Here is a 27,114-nt window from a genome sequence, read left to right on the forward strand (position 1 = left end):
AGAGCTATTGAAAAGCAAACTGTTGCAGCCACTCTGGAAAACAGTATGAAGTTTCCTCAAAAGTTTAAAAATTATGACCCAGCAATTGCACTATACTAGGTATTTATCCAAAGTACAAAAATGCTGATTCAAAGGGGCACATGCACTCCAATGTTTATAGCAGCACTATCAACAATAGCTAAATTGTGGAACAAGCCCAAATGTCTATCAACTGATAAATGGAAAAAAAAAAGGCGTGATCTATATATGCAATGTAATACTACGCAGCAATTAAAAAGAATAATATCTTGTCACTTGCAACAACATGGATGGAACTAGAATATATTATGCAAAGCAAAATAAGTCAGTCAGAGAAAGACAAATGTATGATTTCACTCATGTGGAATTTAAGAAACAAAGCAGATAGACATAAGAGAAGGGAAGGAAAAATAATATAAAAACAAAGAGGGAAACAAACCATAAGAGACCCTTCTATACAGAGAACAAACTGAGGGTTGCTGGAGGGATGTTGGGTGGGGGATGGGCTAAGTGAATGGTGGGTTAAGGAAGGCATTTGTTGAGATGAGCACTGGATATTACATGTAAGTGATGAATCACTAAATTCTCCTGAAACCATCATTACACTATATGTTAACAACTTGGATTTAAATTTTAAAAAATCAGTTGAAAATAAGTAAAGAGCAATCCACCAAAGGTATATACGTTCAGTAAACACAGTAAAGAGAGTTATGGCTTGTAGTAATCTATGAAACAGTGGAGAGCATTCAGTTTTACTCAATAATTGCTAACTAAAACAATTTAATAACAGTATAGGTAAAGAAATTATAAACTTTTGAGGTGGTTTTTAGAAATAGGCATTATTAAGGTTTTGATGAATCATGAGTGCTAGTATCCCTGAAAATTTTGTTTGTAAATGTCTGACTTGCCAGTTACTACTTGTGATTATGAGCAAACAAGTACTTGTTATTTTTCTCACTTTCCTCGACTGAGAAATGCGGATAATAGTGCCTAACTCACAGGATTTGGAGGATTAAAAAAATCCTTAATATAATTGCCTGACAACATGACTATCAAGTAAACAATAAGTGCTCAGTAATTGTTATTACTGTTATTGTTATCATCACTGTTTATTTATAATCCAAGGACCTTTAAATTAGGCCTCAGCTTATCTTCCTCCTTTTTGGGGGGTAACATTCTTTAAAATCTAGGAATAAAAAGCAATCAACCAAAGGTATATACGTTCAGTAAACACAGTAAAGAGCGTTATGGCTTGTAGTAATCTATGAAACAGTGGAGAGCATTCAGTTTTACTCAATAATTGCTAACTAAAACACTTTAATAACAGTATAGGTAAAGAAATTATAAACTTTTGAGGTGGTTTTTAGAAACAGGCATTATTAAGGTTTTGATGAATCATGAGTGCTAGTATCCCTGAAAATTTTGTTTGTAAATGTCTGACTTGCCAGTTACTACTTGTGATTATGAGCAAACAAGTACTTGTTATTTTTCTCACTTTCCTCGACTGAGAAATGCGGATAATAGTGCCTAACTCACAGGATTTGGAGGATTAAAAAATCCTTAATATAATTGCCTGACAACATGACTATCAAGTAAACAATAAGTGCTCAATAATTGTTATTACTGTTATTGTTATCATCATTGTATGTTTATTTATAATCCAAGGACCTTTAAATTAGGCCTCAGCTTATCTTCCTCCTTTTTGGGGGGTAACATTCTTTAAAATCTAGGAATAAAAAGCTCCTCTAACTTTTGATCAGGTTTTGGTTGTTTTTATCCTTTTGCATACAACCATAGCATGTCTTGAGCTAAATAGGACGGTCTGTTTAGATAGTGTCTGCTTTCAGCGTGATCCAAGTTCTCCATTTGCAAGTGTTTTCCTAAAGCTATATATTCCATTACATTTTTCCCATCCTATATATGATAGATTATTAATACATATGTTCACAGTCAGAATATTAATATAACTAAACCATATTTAACTTAATAATGAATTGGTATGCACTGTATTAGGTATAACCACATCTTGAGTGAACCTCACTGGCTATCTTACTGCCCATGTGCAAAACTATGGCATGCAGTCTCCAAAGTCATACGACTGCAGCTTTTTAATTTTAATTTTAAATTATGTGCACTTCGGTGGCAGTGTAAAAAAATTCATTTGTCTATGCAGGCTGTTAGCTGATTGTAGCTTTGACTAGGCTTTTTCTTCTTACTTTTGAATCTCTAGTATGTATAAACAGAACCAATTCTTGACAGGTTTTGGAGCAGAGATCATTTTTCCTCTCTACCTGCATTCCTCTTGGTTGAGTGTACCTCCAATCCCTTCATGCCTCCTCTCCTCAACACCTCATGCCATTCCACTGTGTCTTACATTGACTTGTAGTCATTGGAGAAGCCCTGTATTTCCTTAAAACACTGCCAACACTAGCCTGTCCTGCATTCCCTTTCTTTAGCCTGCTCAATTACTAAAGTTAATCTAAATTAAGTTAAATTATTTGTTGGCCTCCCTAGACATTAATGGATTTGACTGTTATTCCATCCTTGTAATTTTCTTTTTCAAGTATGACCTTTAATGACTATAGTGTCTGAACAACAGCTTAAACAGTAATGGGAGTCATTTGCATCACAGGGTCTTCTACTTTTTAAATAACAAGGCATATGTGAATGTTTACACCATGTATTAGTTTTCTACTGCTTCTATATAACAAGTTACCACAAACGTACTACTTAAAACACAGATTTTTATAATTCTATATGTCAGAAGTCTTAGTAGACTCCATTGATTTCTTACTTCTGGTTTTCACTAAGCAGATATCAAGATGTGGATCAGCTGGGCTCTTAACTGAAGGTTCTGGAGTGGGAGAATCCACTTCCAACATTATCCAGGTTGATGGTAGAATTTAGTTCCATATTGATAAAGGACTGAGGTCCCTGATTCCTACTGTCTATCAGCCAGGAGGAATCATTCTTAGCTTCTAGACACTATCCATATTTCCTGGTTCATGGCTTCCTTCATTTTCAAAGCCAGCAATAGTAGTTGGCCAAGTCCTCTCTTGTATAACCTTATATACAACAATAGGAATTCACCTACTTTCTCCTTGGAAGAGAGAAAGCAGCTGCATTTAGACAAGGGATAACCTTTGGAGGCAGGTGAGGGGAGAAAAAGTCTTATTTATGCATTTTTACTTACCAAAGAAGATGGAAATATTCTGGCAAATGGGTTGTGGCTTCCATTACCTCTGGACTTGCCCACGGCAGGATGGAACTTGTTTCATGTTTAGAAGCTTAGACCTTATATCAGATATTTTTATCTCTGGTGTAGGACCCCTTTTCTCAGCATATTCTTCAGGGCCCTGTCTATGGACCCTGAAAATCTTGCATCCACAAAAGCTTTGAGCTATATACAAAGCTGTTCTTACGGGTGAGCAAAGTCATCAAACATCTGTAGGGAACTAATGTTTGTCCTTACCCATCCATTTGCCCCCTTTGTTTCCTCATTTACTCATTCCACAATAATATGAGAAGACTTTACTAAGTGCCAGGCATTACATTGTCACTAAGGCTACTTCTGTAAAAAAGTGAGACAAATTCCCATCTTCGAAAAACCTTTTTTAGTTAATGAAGACAGTCAACACACAAATAGAGACATGGAAGAACATATAGATTGTGAAATTACTGCACATTACATAAAATAATGTGATGGAGAAAGTGAAGGATGAAGACTGGCTGTTACTTTAAATGGGATGTTAGAGAAGACCTCTGAAAGAAAAATGAATATAGAAGGGATAACCATGCTTCCAAAAATCCTAAACATTTCAGGGCATCACCCAGGTCAGGCATATTTTGGAGCTATTTTAACAACACTAGTAATGGTAGTAGCATATTTATTGCATAAATAATCCTTTCATTTTTAACATATATTTAATTTGAGAAAGAGAGAATGCAAGCAGGGGAGAGGTAGAGAGGAGAGAAAGAATCACAAGCAGGCTCCATGCTGTCAGAGCAGAGCCAAGTGTGGGGCTCAGTCTCACAAACGGTGAAATTATGACCTGAGCCAAAATCAAGAATTGGGCATTTAACCAACTAAGCCACCCAGGCACCCATGAATGATCCTTTCTATTTTTATAAAACTCTAACTTTTCCAAAAAATAAAATTACTTAAAATTCAAAGTAATATTGATTAGATATGGTGAGGTTGCCATAATTCATACTGGTGAGACAGTATATATCTTTATTTCTTGTTTCCACTTAGAGTCTAGAGGGAAGGAAAGAGAGAAATTTTAAACCTTCTGTCAGTTTCTTAGAGGAACAGCTTTAGACCTAGAGTGGTTGGTGTTTTTATTTCATAAAAACATTAATGGGCCTTTGGATATCCAAAGTTACAGAGGAGATCTAAATTCATTTGCAGAGTAAAGTCAGGAATCCTAGACATTTCTAGGATTGTGGGGGTCTGAAAAAATGGAAGAGAGAGGAGGGTGATTATATCTTCTTTTTTATGAAATAGGGGTTGAGCAACATGGAATTATAAAACTCCTCATCTCACAGATAAGTATTAAAAATAGAAACTTGGAAAATGAAGGAAAAGGAATCGGGTTCAACTTCTAGGGTGATAGAGTATGGAAAGAAGTGACACAGTGTAGCTCATATGAATTATACATCAAGCTGATAGAGCAGAAGCTTGCTATTGAGGCGCAGGAGTTAAAAACTAAAGTTAAGTCCTTTTGCCTCTGAATTGCCAGACACAGTGGGGGATTCTATGCTCCCAGTGTCCATGAGGTGGTGCTTACGCACAGTTATTTTAAATTTGAGAGGACAGAGAACGTGAGCTGACACCACAACTATATTTATCTAGTGGTTCTGCATCTTCCAAACAGTCCTATGAAGTAGGTTTGAAACGGCATCCTCCCTCTAAGAGAAGAGGAAAAAGTTAGACAAGTTGGAGTTTATTTTCTCATGAGGACATGGTATAGGGGTAGATCTTGATCCCTGGTTCTATCTTGATTTGTTTTGAACTTTTAGTTTATTTCTTTATCTGCTTCCTCTGTTTTCTCTCCTCCTCCTCTTTTTACTGCCTCCACTTTCGTAGTATTTTGATATGCCCAACATCATTTCGCATGTTCTTGTACATTTGGAAAGACAGAAAGGAGGTAGCTGTTGCAATAGGAAACAATTCCATTTGCTGACTTCTGGGCACTAGTAGCAACTTCTGGGTTTTCTAGATCACATCTAAGTTGGTGATACCTAATTTCTAATATTAAATATCTTTCTGCTTTATATACTTGATATACTGTATCTACTTATACTGGGTTCTGTTTTCCTGAATTAAAATGATACAGTTATTTCTGATCTTCTTTCCAGTCTTTCTAAAGCACTTTTCTAAAATGCATTTTATTAGAGAGCTATTTACATTACTGTGAATGCTTAGGGAATATTATCATCCCTTCAGAAAGTTTTCAAAGTCTTACAGCTTCCAAAAGTCTGTAAGACACCTGAGTGCAAATAAAATTCATGTCCATTAAGCTACTGGAGTAGAGTCTAGGTAATAGCCTGAACTTGAAATGACTTAGGACATGTGTTATCAACAGGGCAATATTGCCTCCAAGAGGGCAAAAACTGGCTCTTGATCAGGAGAAAGCACCTCTTTGTTACATAAAACATAGGTGTGCTTACAGTGGCGCATAAACAGATATGCAGTTATTAGTGGTATTAACATTTTATGAGGTGGGGCAATTAGGAAAAGCAATGTCACAGAAGACTCCTTAGGGGGATGATGATGGAAAAAAAGAAAATTTCATGAAAAGTGGAGGCTAAATTTCATTCCAAGAAGACAATTGGAGTTTATTTCCATTCCACCTCAGAATTTCAGATGTACCATGGTGTGTCCCTGCGTCATCAAGATTCTGCAGTCTATTTTAGATCATTGATTTGCATACATGGCATTTCAAATCATAATTTCAAGATAACAGAGTCCAGGAATCTATTATCTGTGGAGGACCCCAGGCTGTTTAATAATAGCCAGATTTGATATAATTGCTGCTCTGCTGTTACTGTAATATTCCATGGCTTCTAGAAAGACAGTTCTGTATAGCTTTATGATGCTAGAAAAAATTAAGACTGTGAACCTGCTTGTTCTCTCTGGTGGCTGCATCTATGTCTATTTAATGTTCCAGAAACAATAATTTCTTGAATTTATTTTCTTCTAATATATTCTCTTAATCCCACTTTATATGCTCTTAATATGTTTTATTTTTTCATCATGAGTAGCTCTAAAAAGAAAATGTGATTTCTAGAATATTCTATTTTTATTGACTTTTCATATCGTTTCTCCCCCAAGATAGCCCAACATCATATTTAAAGTGATAGTAGTGCTTACGAGGAAATTGGATGCAGACAATTAAGTCCTAAAAAGATCTCTTAAACAAGAACATGTGTCAGTCCTTAAAAAGAATTACAACACTTCGACAGTAAAGCTATTGTTAATGACTAGAAATATCATATATTTAAAAATGAGTAATGTTTCTTATTAAGAAATTTCACTAAACAGGAATTGCTCTATTGATTTTTTACCCTCTATGGCAATACATCCTGAATATGGAAATACTTCCACTGTGAGGAGATGAATCATTTTTGGTTTATAAGAGCTCTGTCAGAAGGAAAAACAGAAATCAATAGACTTAAACTTACAACCTAAGTTGTTTAAGTAACAAGAGATACAAATAGGGAGGATTTCAATGGGTAATATGAATTATGTGCTATGTATGTTTTTTTAAAGCAATGGATGAAGTCGTAGATCCTATTTTTAAGGATACAAAAAAAACTGAAATCAAAGTGAGAGCCTCAACTGTCAGAAAAAGAGGGATCTTATAGCCTTCCCCAGGCACATTTCTGCTCAACATTTTTTTAACTAAACATAAAAAAATACATTGTCTGACTACCCTATCTAAAATGTCCTCTACCACACATTTCCTCAGTCACATTCTATTCCCTTTCCTTGCTTTCCTATCTGAAGTTATCTGTACTTCCTGTATATAGTCTCTGTAGGGTCCAATTTGGCATGATTATTTTGAGTTAAAAACAATCTAAACCTAACAGATTCAAGAAAAACTCTTTACCTCTCCATCAGCTGCCTGCTTATACCAGGAAGAGAGCTATTAACAGAGATTCCTCTTTATCTAAGAAATTTATCTGCATAACAGGGCAACTTGTTTTCCAGACTTCTCCTCTCATCTTCCTACTACTGATTTTTTCCCCTTTGTGTCCTCATACCCCTAACCTTAGCTCATATAAGTCTCATGTTACCTCACCATCTTTGAAATTTCCACAACTGTGTGGATTCACACAACTGTGTGTCTACTATTAAGTTTGGTTTTCTGTTAATCTATTTCATGTCCATTTGATTCTTAGTACACCTAGAAGGACTTTTAAGGGCAGAGAAAGTCTTCCTCCCGACATCTTTCTCTAATAGAATATGAACTCCAAGAAAGTAGAGATTTTATCTTGTTCTCTGTTGTGTCTGCCAGGGTTTATTAGAGTTCTGGCATATAGGAAACACTCCACAAATATTTGTGGAATAATTTTTAAAAGAATATAAGTACTATGTTTCATATCTCCATATGTTTCTAAACTCATGTTCACAACTCTTGTTAATTGATTTTTTTAAAACTTTCCTTAGGAGTTCAATATTGAAAAATTCTTGTTGCAAAAAAAAATTTTTTTTTTTAACACAAGAGATATTCTGGAACATCTTAATTCATTTATATGATGTCTAGAGCAGGTTAGGTTGTCTAAAGGCATGACTTATCTATACACATTTATTGTATACTTGGATAGAACTTATCCATTCATTATTATTGGTCCGTGTATCATTTGGGGGACAATCCTGAGTAGTCATGGGGTGAAAATAGACCAAGAGGATTTGGAAAGTAGATTTCAGTCCTCTTTTTCTGAAGACATTAGAAGTAGAGTCTTAAGCTCTTGCTGTGATAATAAAAAGTTCTATCATTCAGACTGGTGCTTTCTACTTTCTACTTCCTACATGAGGAAGAAATGAAAGCCAGTTATCATAAACCAAATATAAGCATTGCATATTCAGGAAGAAACTGTTGTAGATGAAAACCTGTTGCAAAATTGAGACTTTTCTGGCTGAATTCCATTCCTCTTTACTTACAAAAAAGAGATTCTTTAGAAATTAAAATTCATTATCACTTTATTTGATACTCATTATCTTAGCAACATTGATTGTACTAACATTTTCAGACACAATGTTTTGATTCATTCTCCAGCTCATTTCTTCACATTGTCCATCATTAGGTTTTTTTGGATGCGACCCAGAGCACCTATCTCAGGCCCATCCTTTCCTTTTCATTTCTACTATTTTCTCCTCACGGTTAGCTTTGTCTTGAATGACTACAATATAACCCAGTTTCCCTGCTTCCATCTTTGTTTCTCTGACCCTCATTGTTTACAAGGTAGTGAGTGTAATGTTTTAAAATGTAAATCAAATGAAAATGAAAGATAAAATTCATATCTTTCCACTAGAATGTACATTCTGGGAGAGCAAGCACCTTCTCATATATGTTCACTGCTATATTCTTGCTCGAGTGCAGTCGGTAAAGACACAGTTGGTTCTCAAAAACTGAGTGTTGAATAAGTGACTAATGAATACATCTTCAGAAAAAATGTTAGTAGAAAAAGTATCGACCCTGGGGGATGGAAGAGCAACCAGAATTTTCTCCATAGTCATCATGCTTCTCAGTCTCCTCTTCTGACTTCTTCATCTTGTCTCACTCTCCGCATCATCTTCTGCCTGCACTCTTTGTGTTCCTTCTCTCACTTGGATAGTGCTCTGTCACTGCTTTAATTAAGCTTTTACTCCATATGCTGGTTGCCTCAGAGGAAAGAATTTTTCTGTAATGTTCATCAGTGGGATGGGCCCTGGGGAGATTAGCAGTACATCCTGGTAACTGATTTTAAATCATACAGTACTTGCCAGAAAACTGAGCACATACCCCATCCTACGAGGCAGTGCCTGTTTTTACGTGACATAGATTTGAATACCCATATCCCCCTAGCCACCTCTGGGCCCAGCCTGTCACAGACCTCAAAAGCAGGATACCAGACCCGAGCACTAGTTCTCCAGGGATTAGTATTGTCTCTGTTGTCAAATATTCTACAACTATAGCTTCATTATGTATTTTGACAGACTCATCACATTTTTGGCTAGGGTGTCGAAGACTCTCTTTCACATACATTGTCACTATATAAGGTAATACACATAAACTGTTTAGCATAATGTATGGCACATAACAAACACATAAAAATGATATTTTAAGTTATTAATTTCATTCATGGCTAGTAAAATAACTATTTTCTTCAGACTCTACTCCCTACAGACACAGAAAACTCTACTACTTATTGTCTATAGTTCTCCATTTAATTCACAAAAATAAGTGTCTGTTAAAAGCCTTTCCAAAATCCAGACATACTATACTTATACTGTTGCCCTGACTGGTAAGCTAACGGAAAAAAATCCTCCAAGTTTCTTAAATATATTATCTCATGGGAATCAGCACCACTTCCTAGCACAGGAAATCAGTCTAACTGAGGAATACAGATTTAGGCAGCCTTTAGAGTTGTAGATCATCACAGGTGACTAGAAAATTAGGTTCTTAAGGGGAAAAAACAAAAAACAAAAAATCCCCAAAAGCCCTCTGCTTCTCCGCCAAGTAAATTGAATTTCTTCAAGTTATACAGAATTACATAATTATCAATGTACCTCTGTTTGAAAAAATATCTTAAAATACAATTTTTCCTATTTTGGAATTCTATTACAATTCAATTTACAAAATTGTTTTGGCCAGAGTCGGCAGTTAGTTTATGTTTCCTTTGGATGCTGAGGAAAAATTGATAATGACAATGATGGTAATTAAAAAAATCATTGTCTACTAGAAGATTTTATGTATTTTGACTAACATACATAATATGGATTGACAGTGTTCAGTTTTACTATTTCTACTTCTATTTGAAATAAATGTAGGAGAACTGGCAAAAAAAAAAAAAACAAACCTTTAAACACAGTGTGAGTGCACTGTTAATAAATTCTTCATCATGGAGAAAGTTTTAGCTAAAACAAATATTCAGAAAATAAATGAGTACTATTAAGAAAGGGTAAATAAAATATCTGAGTAAATATTAGTAAAAATAAATAAGAATATAAATAATTGAAAAAGTAGGTAAGAAGTTCTGAGAAAAGGGCAATTTTAGTATAAAATGTCTGAGTAGTGATTAAATATATATAATATTTTATTCATTTCTTTCTTGAAAATTTGTCCACTAATATTGAAGATTTTATTGTTGTTGTCGTTTTGTTTTGTTTTGTTTTGTTTTTAAAACACTGAGCTCTGACCTAAGCCTTTATCTCATCCTTCTCAGTTCTTCTAGGTAATTTCAGTTTCAGTTGACATTATGAGCTCTTGATAGTTAAGTTGCTCTGTCCCCTACAGCAGAAATTCTGAATGGTCTTCATGATTCTTCATCCAAATTTCCAATGGCCCTTTCCTTATGTGTTCCCACAAGCACCACAAACACACACATTCAAAACGAATTCACCACTTCTCCCATAAACTTGCTCCAGTGTGTCCCAAACATGACATGCTTTCTGCCTGGTATGCAGGTCTTTGCATTTCTAGGCTTTCTTCCAGAGATAGTCATCTGTTACTCTTGTCTAATTCCTACTTATCCTCATGTCCCAAATTAGACAAAATTTCTCCTAGGAAATCTTTTCCTGGCCAAGTCTGTGATATACTTTGCTATTCACTACTTGTTTTGTAGCAGAATATTTAATACACATTTCACTTAACTCCTTTGATTCTCACAGCAAATACGTGATATGGTCATTTTTGAATGCTTACTCCAACCCCATTATTACTACTCATCAAAGAAAAGGTTTAGGGATTTGGTTATCAGGTGCTGAGTTTAGAACCTAGACCTGCTGGCTCTAAATGAAATGCTATTTAGTGGGTCTCTACATGACAAAGTTTTCAAAATGGTATTGGGGTGATGTAGATAAATATATGGCCACTGGGTGGAAATTATCTGAGAAGTAGAGTTTGGTCTTTGAGGCTGGAGTATTATGAAACGATTACCATGTTTCTGAAGCCCAACTGCTGTTTGAAATGTGGTATAGCATAAATTCCAATAGTGATGTAGACGCATCTTGTTAACAAATGAAACTGTCTTCTTTATTAGAAGAGGCACTATTGAAAGAGTTTCACATGCTATACTAATGATAAATAAAACTTACATAATTTAAGCCTGAGCCTAGGCTGAGAAGGCTTCCTGTCTTTGTAGGGCCATCAGTCTGGATAAACAATCCTCTGATTTATGTATGAGTCTGAATTAGTGTTTCTGACCCCTCATTTAAGCCAGAGATATTTTAGAATTATTTTGTTTTATTACAAAGTCTCAGAAGCTGGACAAAATCAAAATAAGAAATAATTTGATTAGAAAAATAAGATTTCTAATGCTAAACACTGACATAATACTCCACCAATACTTGGTATGTGCCATGATTAAGCACAGGGAATCACCATTGTCACACCTAAATTTTTTAAAAAACTGTTTACTTATTTATTTTGGGGGGTGGGAGAGAGAAAGAGTGAGTGAGCAGGGGAAGGACAGAGAGAGAGAGAATTCCAAGCAGGTTCTGTGCTGTCAGAGCAGAGCCTGGGTTCAATCCCACAAACTGTGAGATTATGACCTGAGTCAAAATCAAGAGTCAGACACTTAACCAACTGAGCCATCCAGGTGCGCCTCTGTTCATGGTAGGTACAAAAATGTGATGTAATTTTCTCTATACTAGTCTGTATCTCCTCCACTAAACCATAGCTTTCTTGAGAGTACTGTCTCTATGTAACACACTGTTCATTTTAATCCAGCATTTGCATAGTTATGGCACATAAAAGGCATTTGATAAACATTGAATAAATAATCAGTGAAGTTTATATGAGCAATTATTCGACTTTTAGAGGCATGATGATTGATATGTATAGGGAGATTTCTTTCCCTGATGCTTATGTTTTTATCAATTATATGAATTTCATATGCATTTGTTAAATAAGTTTAAAGCTAGAATAAAATTATAACTATTGAATTTGGTTTTGTATAAAAATATTTTTAAGCACCTACTATTTTTCAGTAAGTTTTCAATTTGACTGCGATGTATCAGTGAACAAAATAGACGTAAACACCTTGTTGAAATGGAAGGTAATCCTTTTACTCTGCCTCCTTTTCACACTTGTAAATCCCAGAAGAAAGAAATAGTACAATAGTTAAATTTCATAATCATCAAATGAATCATCATAAAGCACATATTTATTTATATTTGTACCATACCCCAAATTCAGTCAAAATAAATTGATTCTTACTGAACACATATAACTTTGAGATTATTCTTGTTTGTTTTTTGATTTTTATAACACTTTATAAAAGTGTTTTTTTATTTTTATTTTTTTATATTTTTATATTTTTTATTTTTATTTATATTTACTTTTTTAATAGTTTATTGTCAAGTTGGTTTCCATATAACACCCAGCGCTCATCCCCACAAGTGCCCTCCTCCATGCTCATCACCCCCTTCTCCTCCCCCCACCGCCATCAATCCTCAGTTGGTATTAATGGACCCACAAACCAAAATAGCTTTCCATTTTAATCACATTTGTATTTTAAAAATTAAGTACTTAATATATAATGTAGAAGTTCACTTGAAACCATTGTTTTGAAACTTCCTTCAACACATTCTCAAGCTATCAGCATTTTTGAAATCTAGTTTGAGACACTTGGGTGTCTGAGAGAGAATTTTACTTTAAGTACAAATGATCAATGACTTAAATGTCATAAAATACTTAAACAGATAACATAAAGGACATGTAAACCTTTGCAGTCTTTTAGAATGTTATTGTTTAATCACATCCATCTTATAATTCAAGTAAAATGGTAAGGAAACATGTCCAGTGCTTCTATTGAGGACAAAACTAAAGATAATGGGTGAAAGTTACTAGTGAGGTAAATAAAGACTCTATGCTAAGAACCAACCTTCAAATAATTCTAGTGTCTCATAAAGAAATAGTCTCATTTGCAAAGTTGTCTACTGCACATGCAAATTAGGGAGAGGAGAACTTCTTTTAGGAATACTGTAGAAAGGATTTGTACTTTGGGAAGGAAAGTGAGCTGTATCATGCTGCTGAAACTCAACTAGCTTTCAGAATCAGCAAAAAGGTTTGTTAATAGGAATTTCTAGTGTTCCAACTTTAGATAATTTTATTTAGTATGTCTAGGATATTGGAATACACAAACTATGTTTTGGAAAGCCATGAACTTGTCTTCTAGCAGTGGTTTCAGGGGTCACAAGGTGGATGATTGGATGGCTTAGAAGTGTAGCAGGGCTTTGGGCTACCAACCTGTGCTACAAATAAATTTATTTTTTGTTTAATTTGGAGGATTTTTTTTATTAGAAAATGGATTTCTTCTCTCACAAGAAGTTAAAACCTACCGTCACAGATTGCTTTAAGATTTTTTTGTAATGTGAACCTGCTATACAATACTGTATGTTCTAACACCACTGTCAATTAATTTGTAAATTTGACTATGATTCCATTCTAACTATGATAAATGAACTTACCATTAGTAACTGTTAGCTGTTTTTGATTGGGTACTGTTTTTGATTGAGTACAGCAGCTTTGGGACAACAAATGAGAAATCAGTTAATAGTTTTGCCCTATTACTACTATTGACTTGATGGATAGAAATCACTCACCTTAAGCTGGACAGAAAAAGCTATCTGCCTTCCACTGTACCCAGAGTAGAAATGGTAACAAGGGAATATATCTGTCCCTCAAGAATTCCTTTTTTTGTTACAGTTTATTTAAAATATAGCAGTGTTTAAAACAAAACAAAGAAACAATGCTATGTTATTATTTTGAAAATAATTTAGCTCATTCATCTGTCATTATAGAGAAGACTTTAAGAACCATGTCAAATTATCTTTTTCCCTGGCAACTTATATCTTTAAAATTGATCACTACAAATACGCCCAAGGTCTCTAATGTTCCATTCAATCCTCTGCAAAAATTGTGGTAGAGTAAGAGGTGAAGGATTTAGATAATGTAAAATGGACTCTGATACCTATTGCTGGGACCCCTCCAAAATCCAATTTTTAATGTCAACATCATCAAGTAAGCTTCACTAGAAGACTGGCACAACATTTTAACTTCCAAATACTAATAAACTAGAACAGAAAATAAATACAGTACACTACATTCATACCTATTCACATGAACATGCAAAAATATAATAAATTTACATCCTAAGATATTTAATTATTTCACAGATATCTACAGATGTGACCTGTATTTTATTTTTCTTATTTTGTTTTCTCCTTCTCTGTATTATCTTGCATAAATACAAAAATAATAGAATAGCCTGAAGATCGAGGGCAACAGTTTCTGCTTTGGAGGCAATGTGTAGGTTACCTGGGTCAAATAATTTACTTCCTGAATTGACTCAACCTATCAAAGGGAAATTAATATTGGAAGGGAAAATGGAAGAAAAGAAACTTAACAGCTTATAAAGCATTTTTAGCTGATCACGGGCAAAATGAAATATAGCACTTCCCAGGTTCTCAATTAAACCTTTTCTGAAGATTGATATCATTAAAAAATATCAGGACTAATATTAACGCTTTTAATAATTTACAATTCATATTTGAAATTCTGAATGCATAAAAGGAGTATACTTCTTTAACTCACATTTAAATTAAACATGTATGATTCTCTTTTTCACAAGACTGTGTAAATTATGAAATATTTTTCTGGGATGAAAAATTACCATAGACAGCCATTTTATATAATTCACAAATAATTTGTGAGGTGTTTTGAAATCTGTTACAATTTTAACACTTTCAATGTGCCTACATAACAAAATAACAAATTTAAGATTGTTGTGTAACAAAAAGTACAGAACACAGATATCTAAATATTTCCAAATGGCATTTTTTAATTTAGACATTATAGTAAGAACACAGCTGCAAGAAATTACACTGTCTCATATATTATGTAATATTAATCATACACAAGCATAACAACTTCATTTTAAAATGTTTTTTTTAATAAATTTTTTAATGTTTATTTATTTTGAGAGAGAGAGACAGCATGAGAACAAGCATGAGACGAGAAGGGCAGAGAGAGAGAGGGGAAGACACAAAATCCAAAGCAGGCTTCAGGCTCTGAGCTGTCAGCTGTCAGCTGGGCTCGAACCCACAAGCCACAAGATCATGACCTGAGCCAAAGTCAGAGGCTTAACTCACTAAGCCACCCAGGTGCCCCCAAACAGCTTCATTTTTAAAGTCAAATGCATGCAATGGAAATGCCAAGCTTTAGTTGACCCACAGAGAATTGTGTTCTTCCACTTGAAGCTTTCTTAGCTTTGTGAGAAAAATCATAAATAATAAGACACCAAAGAGTTAGGTAAAGGTGCTGATTGTTTAGACATATTTAGTGATTTTCAGAAACCATATAAAATGTAAACACCAATTTTTAGAACTCTATATATTTCTTGGAATTTGACTTGTTATAAATACCAAGAGTCTATTTCCCTGATTGTCATACAGAACCACAGGTCTATAAGGAAAAGGATTGTAGAGAGACTAGAAGTTTTCCTGCATAATAATAAATTTCAGGAATTGCCTTTTAGGAAAGAGAGATCACCATGACTTTTTACTACATCTTCCTGTATAAAGAATATGCTTCCTGATAGGAATCCCTGTGCTAGTAATATAAATTACGTTTTTCACATGTCAGTTGATATTGCATGGATTTATCCGTATACATACGACTCATTAGCTTGTATCTTAGGCAAAATTTCACAATCCTATAAGGGCCCACCTAGTCAGGAGAGCTGTCCTGGATATCGGTAGGCGTTTTAGGTGAGTCTGTGCCTCACCCCTCTGAAGAGGTCCAAGTACTCTTCTGAAAGGATTCAGTAGTTTCACTAGAAATGGTTTCTTCGTGAGCAGTTTTGCATCTATCATTGCTGACAGTCCACGCGTGGGTACCAAGTTTGTTATGCCACAGGGAGGAGTGGAAATGGTTGGTAGACAGGCAGACAAGTAGCTAAGAGAAGAGGGCTAAGCTAAGAGGAGAGGGACACTATTATTTCCTGGCACCTTTGCAAGAATTTTCTTTGGCCACTTATCTATCCAGTGTGGTTTCCTAAATCTGTCAGTTTGAGTCAGCAAAATGAGAGTTTTACTCTGAAGTACCCAAGATCCTCAAGATAACAATAGCAGCTTTTATCCATAGACCTCAGAAAATTAGACAAAATTAATGATCTAGGAAACAAGAGAATCCAAATTTCAAAACGCTGTATTTTTTCAACTTAAAAACTGTTTTCGTAGTATGTCTGACTTATTGTTAAGGAAAAAAGAACAAAGAACATTGTGTTTTAGAGAGAAAGCCAGTAGCTATGATAAAACGCAAGTAGATTAAATTTGTAAAAATATACTTAGGTATGCAAGGCCTTATAAAGTTTCAAAAATTAATGAGGGACTCCTATATTTCTAAGTACTTGGTTTATATTTAACTTACATTGTGTTTTCATGGTAACAGTATGTAACTATTTTCCTGATAATTCAAAAAAGACTTTGGCTACATAACATATATTTAATTAATACTTTCAGTCATCTAAGTATTATATACTTTCTACTTTGGCTGATATATGTGGGTTTTTAAAAATAGTTTCTGGTATCCAATAACTTACCAACAAGTTGAAAATAATTGATAATGAGATTAGTAAACATGACAATATTGTAGCTAATAGCAGTATATACTTAGTCAATTATAGAATATGGCAGCAAAAATAAAGCACGGCATGATGATTTGGTAAGCTTTAATCTTATAGGTTGCTGTAATAAGGAAATATATGACATGTGTAGGATTCAGTCATGTCTATGCAAATAATCATAGCTGTCCATAAAGCACTTTTATGTTTGCTATAAAGCACAACTTTATAATATAAAGCACATAAGCACTTTTATGTTTATGTACAATTAATATAAATTGCCTCAAACCTCTCATCAATAAGTAATTTTATGAAAACCAATTGCTGTGACATGAATGAATGTGGAAATGAATGATACATATCTACCAGACATTCTTAGGCCTAAGTTCCAGTGATTGAGAGCATGGAGGTTACATGTACCATATCTAAATATCGACTTAAATTTATACAAGGAAAGTACACTCAGAAATAAAAGTGAGGGGTTATATCCAGACAGTGGCTGACGCACATCCTCCTAACTTTTAGCCTGAAAATTTATTTTGACATTTCAGAAAGTAAATATTTTCTAGAAGAATAATACCAGCCGTAGAGATGGAAATAAAATGTCATTTCTGTGCTTTAGAAATGTGTACTAGCATGTTTAGAAATACAGTTTTAAATGCTAATACTAACTACCAAAAAGTTGAAAGGTGTTGCCTCTGAAAGAAAAAGAATATATAATTGAAAGCATTTATATTTTCTCATTCTTGTAATGCCTTCTATTGTAACAAAATTGTTTATATTAATTTTGTGGCTTTATATTTAACAAAAATAAAACATTTTAAAATAATAACAATAATAACAACTAAAGGTTGTCCAGAAGAAAAATGGGTGAAAGACCTGATAGGCACTTGAAAATAAAGAACATCTAAATGGCTGATAAATATGTGAAAAAAAAATGCTCAAAAGCATTAATCATCTAGGAAACACAATTTGAATCCATAACACTCTCTAGAATGGCTAATAAGAACAACAACAAGACAGAACCAAATGTTGAGAAGACTGAATTTTCACACACCGCTGATGAGGAGTATGAATTGGTACCACCACTTTGGAAACCTGTTGGTGGTGTCCCCTAAAGCTGAACATATGCATTAACCTATGACCCAGCCATTTCTCTTCTGTGCATATGCCTGCCAGAAATATATTTCTTTCATGTTCAAGAAAAGACATGCTCTAAGATATTCATGGCAGCTATTAATCATATCTCACAATTTTAAGTTGCACAAGTGGCAACTAAAAGTAGAATGGCTGAATGTATTCTGTACATTTATGCATCCAAATGCTGTGCAGCAAGGGGAATGAAAGAGCTACAATTAAATGGTTGAATTTCACAAACTTAATGTCAAGGGGAAGAATCAAATCATAAAAGCTATATCCTGTAAGATTCCATTTATGTTAAGTTAAACACCACAACTAATATATGGTGTCATAATTCAAGATAGTGGTTGTTTCCAGTTAGAGGGCTGTGACTGGACTGGGGTCTGAGTGGGGCTTTGTGGGTATACTGGAAGAGTCCAGTTTCTTTGATATAGATGCTGGTGATGTGGATGTGTTCAGTTTGTGAAAATCCATCAAATTATGATCAGAACTCTTTTTTTATATCTATGTTAGATTTCAAGATAGAGTTCAAAATATGTAAGCAATAAAAAAGCAACATTTCCTAGAACTGGAGAAATGTATAAATCTTCAGACTGAAAAAGTCTGCCTCAGTGACAAGTAGGTTGAATGCTCACTTGGGTTGAGATCTGAACGACAAGGAGTCAGTTTTATGAATTCTGAAGAAAGAGTTTTCCAGCCAGAAATATCAAGTACAAAGGTGCCATGTATGTTTTGAGCAACAGAAATTAGGACCTGATGGAATGTGAGGGAGAGTGCTCAGAGGGCAATCAGATTGTGAAAGATGTGTTAGTTGTCTTTGTCCATGTTAACAAGTTTGGACTGCATTTAACATGACGGTTTTATGCAAAGTAGTAGCATAAACTGATTTACATTTTTAAAAGACCACTTTGGCTGCTCAGCAGAGAATGCATGGGAGACAGAAGCTGGAGATCATTTAGGAAGCCATTATAGTATTCTCTGTGAAAAGATGATAGTGGTTTGAATGTGGGTTTTAGCAATGGAAATGAACAGAAGTAGATTGAATCTGGAAATATAGTGGAGATAAAAATGTTAAAATTTCCTTATGATACTTTAGGTAAGATCAAGAATCAGCTCAAAAATTACTCTTGGCATTTGTTTTGAGCAGTGTGTGTGCGATGGTACTGTTTACTGAGTTGGAGTGTATAGAGATATCAACAATTTAAAACATCAAGGAGCAAGACTTTGTTTTGTTTATATGAAGTTTGAGACCTCCAGGCTCTTGCAGATTTCTACTTAAATGCTCTGTAGAACAGTTTTTTACAGTTGTGATTAAAATCAACCATGCTTTTATAAAAACTTCTTCGCGAAATCATTCCCTGTACTTTTAAAGAGAGACCGTTGCCTTTCCCAAACTGTTTGCTTGCTTCAGAGATGTGCAGATTGACTATGGCGTGCATCCCTGTAGTTAAAATATTTTTTTAACCTCTCTGTGTTCTTAACATTAATTCAGTATAGTGTTGGCATCCCCATTAGCTTCAGTCTATCACCAAATAGGTGTAAATATACTTCGTTTACTCATATATCTCTTTCCTTAAGAGAAGTTCTTTTCAGGAGGTTGCTTGAATCCTTCTACAGGTAACCCTTCTATCAGTTTCCAATCAATCCTCTGATCTACATGAACATAAGTGAATCTAAAGAACACAAACCTTGGGTCTGAGAGAGCACACCTGGGAACTCTCATGTCATAATCCACTGCTGTGGCTGGAGACTTTTCTACAATAATCCCAGAATCTCCAATTTCTGAAAAAATAAATAATCCTTTAAGTCAAATAACTTGGTGTCTCTAAAGATCTTAGTTCTCATCGAAAGACAACAACATTTTCATCAGTGAAAGAAGTATATATAACCTTTCTACCTAACACACCCAGAGGCTGGGTAAGAAAAGCCAAATTCCATGTTTCTTTCATGAAAACAAGTGCTTTATCAACAAGGTTAAACTTTCTTTTACTAGGATTAGGTCTGGTATATTCAGATGTTAGTGAACTTCACTAATACAATAACCGGTTCAAAAATCACTGCAAATGGGACTTTTTATAATACTGGGAGCTATCCTATTTCCATAAAATGATAATTTATGGATATGGATTGTCCAACCCCCCAGATTACAGCATAAACTGCATCTTCTTTGTACCATGACATTAATTGGCCTCCTTGTTTTCTCTCCCTAGGACCCCCCAAATCATGCCGAGAGTATCCTCTCTCTTTCTCCCTCTCTACCTCTCTACTCTGGCATGCACTAATAGACATGTGAGTAAGGAACTTCATTCTTCATGATTTAGTACATTAAATCTATGGAAAACAATAACCTGCCATCGATTTTTCTTTTTTTCTAGAATCTAGAGTTTCTCATTATGTCAAGCTCTCATAAAATTAGGATAATTTTTCCCATTATTTTAACTTCCCTAGCTATGCATTTGTGTCTAATCCTTAATCTTCAATCATTGTTTGACCTAGTGTTAAATTGCTGACCTCACATGAGTACATCCATAGAAGTGGCTTAGCAAAAACTTCACATGGTAAAATCACTGAAGATACTGTTTCTCTTTGCAACATTAAATATGTGATTAGATTATTCAAATGCTAGTTCATTCAATGTAGCAAAAATCAGCCAAAACTGATTGGCTATTGGTTATTTTATTCTAAGCATTCATTTTTTTCAGCTACCCTTTTTATACTCATTATTCTTTAAAAATTGAAAGGATTTACACATGATTATATTTTAGCACATTGTTAGGCATAATTTGATGTTTAATTTTATTTTTAAAGAGAACATATTTTGTGATAGAGGTAGTGAAGATAAGAATTAAAAGATAGCTTGACTCCTATATTTGTCTAAGTCTAAGACATTCCATAAAACATGGTAGAATAGGATAGATAAATATGCAGCAGACAATTTACAGAGGCTTATATGTTTTGCTAGACAGCTACACACACACACACACACACACACACACACACACACACTTAGCTTTTTGGGAAGTTCCCTTTCTAATCCATTCTGTTAGCCTTCTGTTTCTATAGTTTAAACAAACCGTCAGAGCTAAGTAGAATATGGTAAAGAATGCAACATAGACTTTGAAATCTCTGAGTAATGTTTTGAGAAATAAAAGTGCCTCCTCTTAGAAGCAGTTGCTATTGTGCTTGGAGATATATTCTATTAGAATTTGACCTGAATTTGAACTTCTAATGTCTATTTTGAACATAAAACGTACTAGAATCACTTTGTTATATTCTTCAAACAACGTAATAAAATAATTCTAACAAGTAATCGTTTTGAGTAGGAAACTTTTTCTTTCTCAGTAAACCAAATCTTTAGGAAGCTTAAATAGTTGGACCACAATGCTCTAATGAAGTCACCTCTACCGTCTTTTGACCTGTAAAGTATGAAGGAGTAAATGAACTAACCTCCTCTAAGCCAGTTTTTGAAAACCTTAACTTCTAACGTGGTGGAAAATGCCACACTCTGCTTGAGGTTATCAGGGTTCATCAGTTTGCAGACATGGGTTTATTAAAAATTAGGAGGCCAAATGATGTATTTGTTATCATATCTAAACATCCTGGCTGCTACTCTATATCAGATTCCTATGAAAGTACAGAAAACTAAATGATAGATAACTAAGGGGCTTATTTTATTTTCACCAGAAAAATTCAATTTCTGAGAAATACATTTGAGGAAGTTGATCTTGACAAACATACAAATTAAAGATAGAAAATAAGCAATGTATGTGGGAATTTAATTTATTACTTTGCAAGGTAACTCTGATACATCTCAAGGAAAGGAAATTATCTTAATATGTATAATGTGATGTCAGGCTGGTTCATATCTGGCTTGGGGAAGCCTAGAGAAACCAAGGGGACAAAGTGGCCTAAAATTACATAGGTTAGGAACAGAAATGCAAAAAAGGGGTATTATTAAGGGGTAAGTTACATATTTGATTAGCTTTATTTTCTTAGTTATTTATGAGTATTAATGAAAATATGTAATTCTCCAGGACTGAAATCTTAGGACTTTATATTTTCTGCGTAGTGAACAGTTAGTGGGTGCCATACATTATTATCTCAATCTCTATTGACCTGTGGTTCACTATATTCACTTTTGGTGATATTTCCAATTAAAATTACTTAAATTGTATTGTTTCTGAGAAGTCATGTTTTTGGTTTCTCTTGATATATTTTTCTTTTAAATAGTTTTAATAAATCTATGTTCAAGTTCACAAAATTTATTTTAAATCATCAGGATATTAGGTTCCTATGCTGATTGGGCACAGAAGCTTTTCTTTATTGGTTTAAGAGACTTCCCTGATTTCCAGACTTGGAAGTGTGATCTCATGAGATTTAAGGCCTATAAAGCTTTGTATCTCAATGAAATAATCCTATCTCATCACAACAAACAGGTATTGCCCTTGTCTGATTAGGCTCATGGTAGTTCCGGATGGATTCACTTGGCTAATGGACCAAATTTGAGGCTGGGTCTATATACCCAAAATGGAGGAGAAAGAAGGATCCTGATTGCAAGTATAAAACTATGTCTGCCCGAGTTTGGTCTGTTTAGAACAAAAGTTTCTTGGAGAGGAGAATTTGTGTAGTTGACCTTTGAATTTTTAATTCTTCAGATTTTATATGACACATGGAAAGCAAGTAGTAAATGTTTCAAGAGTGAATTACAACATGATTATTTATTTGAACTAATTCATTTACTGATTTATAAAGTTCTGGTCAATGCCACAGAACACGAAGAAGTCAAATATCTTCTTTGTCCATGCTTTTTTATTGGCATTTTCTTACCCTAATCATGTGTTTCCCTTGATCCTCCTGCAACTTTATGAATTTAGGTATTATTATTCACTTTTAACAAAGGGTAAAACTGAGGCTAAGGGACAAGAAATGATAAGACAGAATATTGCACTTTAATCTGTCTCATTGATTCCTTGTTGTCTCTCCTGTGTCTTCAAAACATAATATTTTCACTACTTCCTACCACCTTGCAACTTTGTACCTATAAAGTGAATATATATAATAGATGAACATATATAAATAACATACTCATTTTATAGGTAAGTATATACAAACCCATACATATGTACAGGTATACATACTTTTGCTCTCTCCCAGGTGATAGCCAAATGTGTCGATAAATATTAATAATAAAAATGTTAAAAAGAAAAAGAAAAAGAAAAATAGGGTCTAGTCAGTTATATAGTTTCTGTTTTTTCTTTATTTTGAAACAGCAAAGTAGCTGCAACAGCCATGGAGCTAGCTCAGTGCTCGTTAAAAAAAGATTGTAAATCTGCACTAGTATTGTGCATTTTTATGCCCAGTAAAAACCTCCACTCTTTAGGAAGTTCTCAGGTAAACATAATACGCACATCACAGGAATATACTGTTGCTCTGAACTATTTCACATCATCTTCAGAAACTTTTTCTGAGTATCCAGATGTGGATAGTGTTGTATTACATGGTCAGAGAGAACTGCACATACCCCACTTCCAGCACAATGATTGGAACAATTCTGACACCTGCTCCCCAGAGAATATGGACTCTGATAATTTGTTAAAATCTTATAGATACAAGTTCTAAAATCTTACAAATATAGTTCTAGAACATTCTCTTGCCATTCTAATAAGCCTTGTGTAAGCTACAAAATAATTTTTCCTCTTTCTAAATTATGAAATATGCGACGCTTTGTTTGACGTAAAAATTTACCCAGACGCATCTCCCAACATGCTCTGTTTCACTATTTACTCAATTAGTACTAAAATCCCAGAAGACGCTTTTGTACAACTAAAGACAATATGTTGTTGCTTACAGGGAAGAGGTGGCTAGGGTGATATGTTGTGTTTAATACTTCTTTAGCCAATAAAAAAATCGACTGGGCCAAAGGGAAGAATTCTTCCCTTAGGATAAACAATATCTCACAGATAGTCTATAGTCTTGTTTTGGTTGCGAAGGGAAATGCCTCCATAATACTAACTCTGCAGGCCTCTCAGATCAGAGATGCCATCAGCCATTACATTAATGCTAGCACACTTTAACTTAATGAAATGCATTTCCCGCTGTTATCACAAAACTCACTTGAGAGAAGCAATATAGTATTAATACAAATGACATAACAGGCAGAAATGCCTTGTTCTTTGATTTAAAAAGTAACCATATTCTCTACGTGCATAAATATGTATCAGTATCAAATTCAATTTAGTTTCTCACTAGCTCTCATACCGGTATCCTCTTTTCCTCTACTTTTATATATTGTCTTATGGAGTGAATTTGCAGATAATCTGTGCTCTGCATGAAACATGAATTGTATCTGTGAGGCCTTGGGATCAACACTTGTTGATAGATCACTGAAAGGAGCCAGGTGATGACACAACAGGGGCAGGATTACAACTCAAAACTGGCAAATAATGTGTGGCCTTAAATTTTGTTCTTGTATATTCATATGCATTAAGCATTATTATTGGTCCTAAAAATTTTTTTATAATGCAAAGTTCTTATGTTGAGGAATCTTGCAATCTGCAGAATATAGAAGTAGCAACACAGAGGGCCATTGTGCATGATAGGTGCTGTCGTATACTTATAGAGGAGGTGCTCCATGCATGATAGATTCAGTGCGTCCCCTAAAATCCATGCATGACTGCATCACGGAAGGCACCACAGGAGAGTGACTGAGCAGATTACGGTGAGCAGAATCAGGGAAAACTCTAGAGTTTTCAGGCCCCCAATTAAGACGGATGATAGGAAATCTGCCATAGTTTAAAAGAATATTGGGGTGCCTGGATGGCTCAGTCAGTCAGCCGTCTGACTTTGGCTCAGGTCATGATCTCACAGCTAGTGGGTTCAAGTCCAGCATCAGGCTCTTTGCTAACAGCCCAGAGCCTGGAGCCTGCTTTGGATTCTGTTTCTCCCTCTCTTTCTCTGCCCCCTCCCCCACTTGCTCTGTCTGTCTCTCAAAAATAAATTTAAAAACATTAAAAAAAAAAAAAGAATATTGAGGGCTTACCTTGATGTCGTATAAGAAATGACTCCAAATTCCTATGTGGTAGAAATGTGAATACGAGTCTGCCAGGAAGGTGGACTGCACCCCCAACACCCTGCCACAAATTAATAACATCTTGCAAGACCTTGCTTTATTCGAACTATTTCTTGAAGAGGTGTTTGAAAAGCTAGAATAGATCTGAGGTAAGGATGTATGGTTCCTGGATAAACCATACATCCTTTAGGTACTGTTTAGATACTGGAACACTGATTCTGTTTTAACTGGGAAAGCATAAGGAATTCAGAGTTGCTGTAAAGTTTGTGTCCCAGATGAAGGTGTGTATTAAGGGTGCAAATAAAAACTTGACTTAATGGCATGACTCTGGAAGCATTGGTTTGTCTTTTCAGGTATTTGATAATTCACTCCACCAGATTTCCCATCTATAAAAGATAGGTCACCAATCAGTTGGTCCAGATGTGAAATCAGATCAAGTCCAGATCTTTATAAAGTAAACTTAAACCACATATTAGGCTCAGCTCCAGTAAGAAATGTCTAAATTAAGCTGCCTATGTAAAGCAGAACTTGTTGGTTAAAATGTGATAGTTGACCATCATTAAAATGATAAGTGTCCTCGTTTCCATCATCCACAGTCTACTTACCGGGGACAAACTTATTTTGCATGATCTTTAAATACCTTTGGGTGACTCTGGTGTCACATTTAAGAACGATAGTGTACAATTTTCCATCAAAATGTAACTACATTCTTGATGCCTCACATTCACATCTTTCTAGGATTTGATAAAAGACATAATGGATTCATTGACAGTCCTAATTCTCACCCAGTAAGTGTATCTTCTGACAGGCTGCTGCGAAGACAATGCTATTCAGTGACAGCCTTCAATTGCACACTGCCAATACACACTTTTCTTGGTGATTAGAGTTCTTCTGTAGCGGACTAATGGATGACTTTAATCCTTTTTAAGCTCTAAACTTATGACACTTTGCTGACTCTGTAAAACAATATATAATATAGTTCTCCACCTTTTCTGGTGTGTGTGTTTCTAGAGTCTATTCATCAGCATGATGCCTGATTTTTTAAAGGATGATTTTAGAGCTTGCAGCCAATTACAATGGAGATATTCAGGATAGGAGAGAAACATTTCACTGTCAAATGCCTTGTTTATCTTCATAAATGATATACATGTCCCCTGACATCATTTTTTATGTGTTCTGCAAGTATTATATTAGCTTGACTTGGTGGTCATTTCTGGCTTCTCATAATGTGGCTGGTCCTAAACAAATCTCAGAAGTAACTGGCATTCGTTGTCAGCACCTTCCCTCCCATTGAATTCAGGATCAAAGTAGTGCTTTGACACATTAGAAAATCACCATTAACACCTCAGCTGTAACTCTTCTCTCTAGCGTGACCCCATATTTCTTAAATTTCCTTATAACTCTTCTTTTTGCTTTTCAGAGAAAAGCATTCTGACAATCAAAGAAGAGTCAGATGATAAATAGCTTCAGACATTGACCTTCTAGTGGTGATTTCATGCTAATAGCAAGCCCCTGGAATAAATGCCTCAAAATAAAGCAATGAATTATTAAAGATAGTACTTCGTAAAATGTGTCTGTATGCTTGGGGAGGGCTTTTGAAGAAGGAGTCCCTCTCTGTTTCTCACAAATATGTTCAGATAATGGCTATCTTCTGCTGCTTATAAGGGCATATACACATAATTAAGAGCAACACTGAAGTGGCTTCTGTTTGCGGTAAAAAAAAAAAGTTTTCATATGTTAATGAATCCAAATTAATATTAGCTTTTGATACATTGGGTGAATTATTCCATTTTAAGATTTTACATATAATTCTACACTAGTACTGAAAAATATCTCTCAAAATTACTTGGGCAGACCTGACTAAATACTGTGAAATCAAGAATGTATTTAAAAACATATCTAAAGGATATGCACTAGTTTTAGGAATATAATGCATGTTTGTGGGTGTATATATATTTATACATATGTATATGCACATATGTACAAATATGTATATATTTTTAAAAATACACAGATGTGTGCACACATGTTTTCAGAGAGAAAATAAAAAT

At 34.6% G+C, this 27,114-nt stretch overlaps 1 long non-coding RNA gene across 1 annotated transcript in view; it reads left to right on the plus strand.

Annotated features, from left to right (window-relative positions):
* The window catches only part of LOC120237330, an 89,401-nt gene extending 62,849 nt beyond the window's left edge, over positions 1 to 26,552 (plus strand). Inside the window, exon 3 of the long non-coding RNA XR_005529924.1 lies at positions 26,484 to 26,552. This is a non-coding gene — a long non-coding RNA (uncharacterized LOC120237330). The remainder of the gene's footprint in view (positions 1 to 26,483) is intronic.
* Positions 26,553 to 27,114: the final 562 nt, after the last annotated feature.

The sequence above is a fragment of the Hyaena hyaena genome, unplaced genomic scaffold, assembly GCF_003009895.1.
Source record: "Hyaena hyaena isolate Hyena2069 unplaced genomic scaffold, ASM300989v1 scaffold_177, whole genome shotgun sequence".
In the NCBI taxonomy this organism is placed as follows: Eukaryota; Metazoa; Chordata; class Mammalia; order Carnivora; family Hyaenidae; genus Hyaena; species Hyaena hyaena.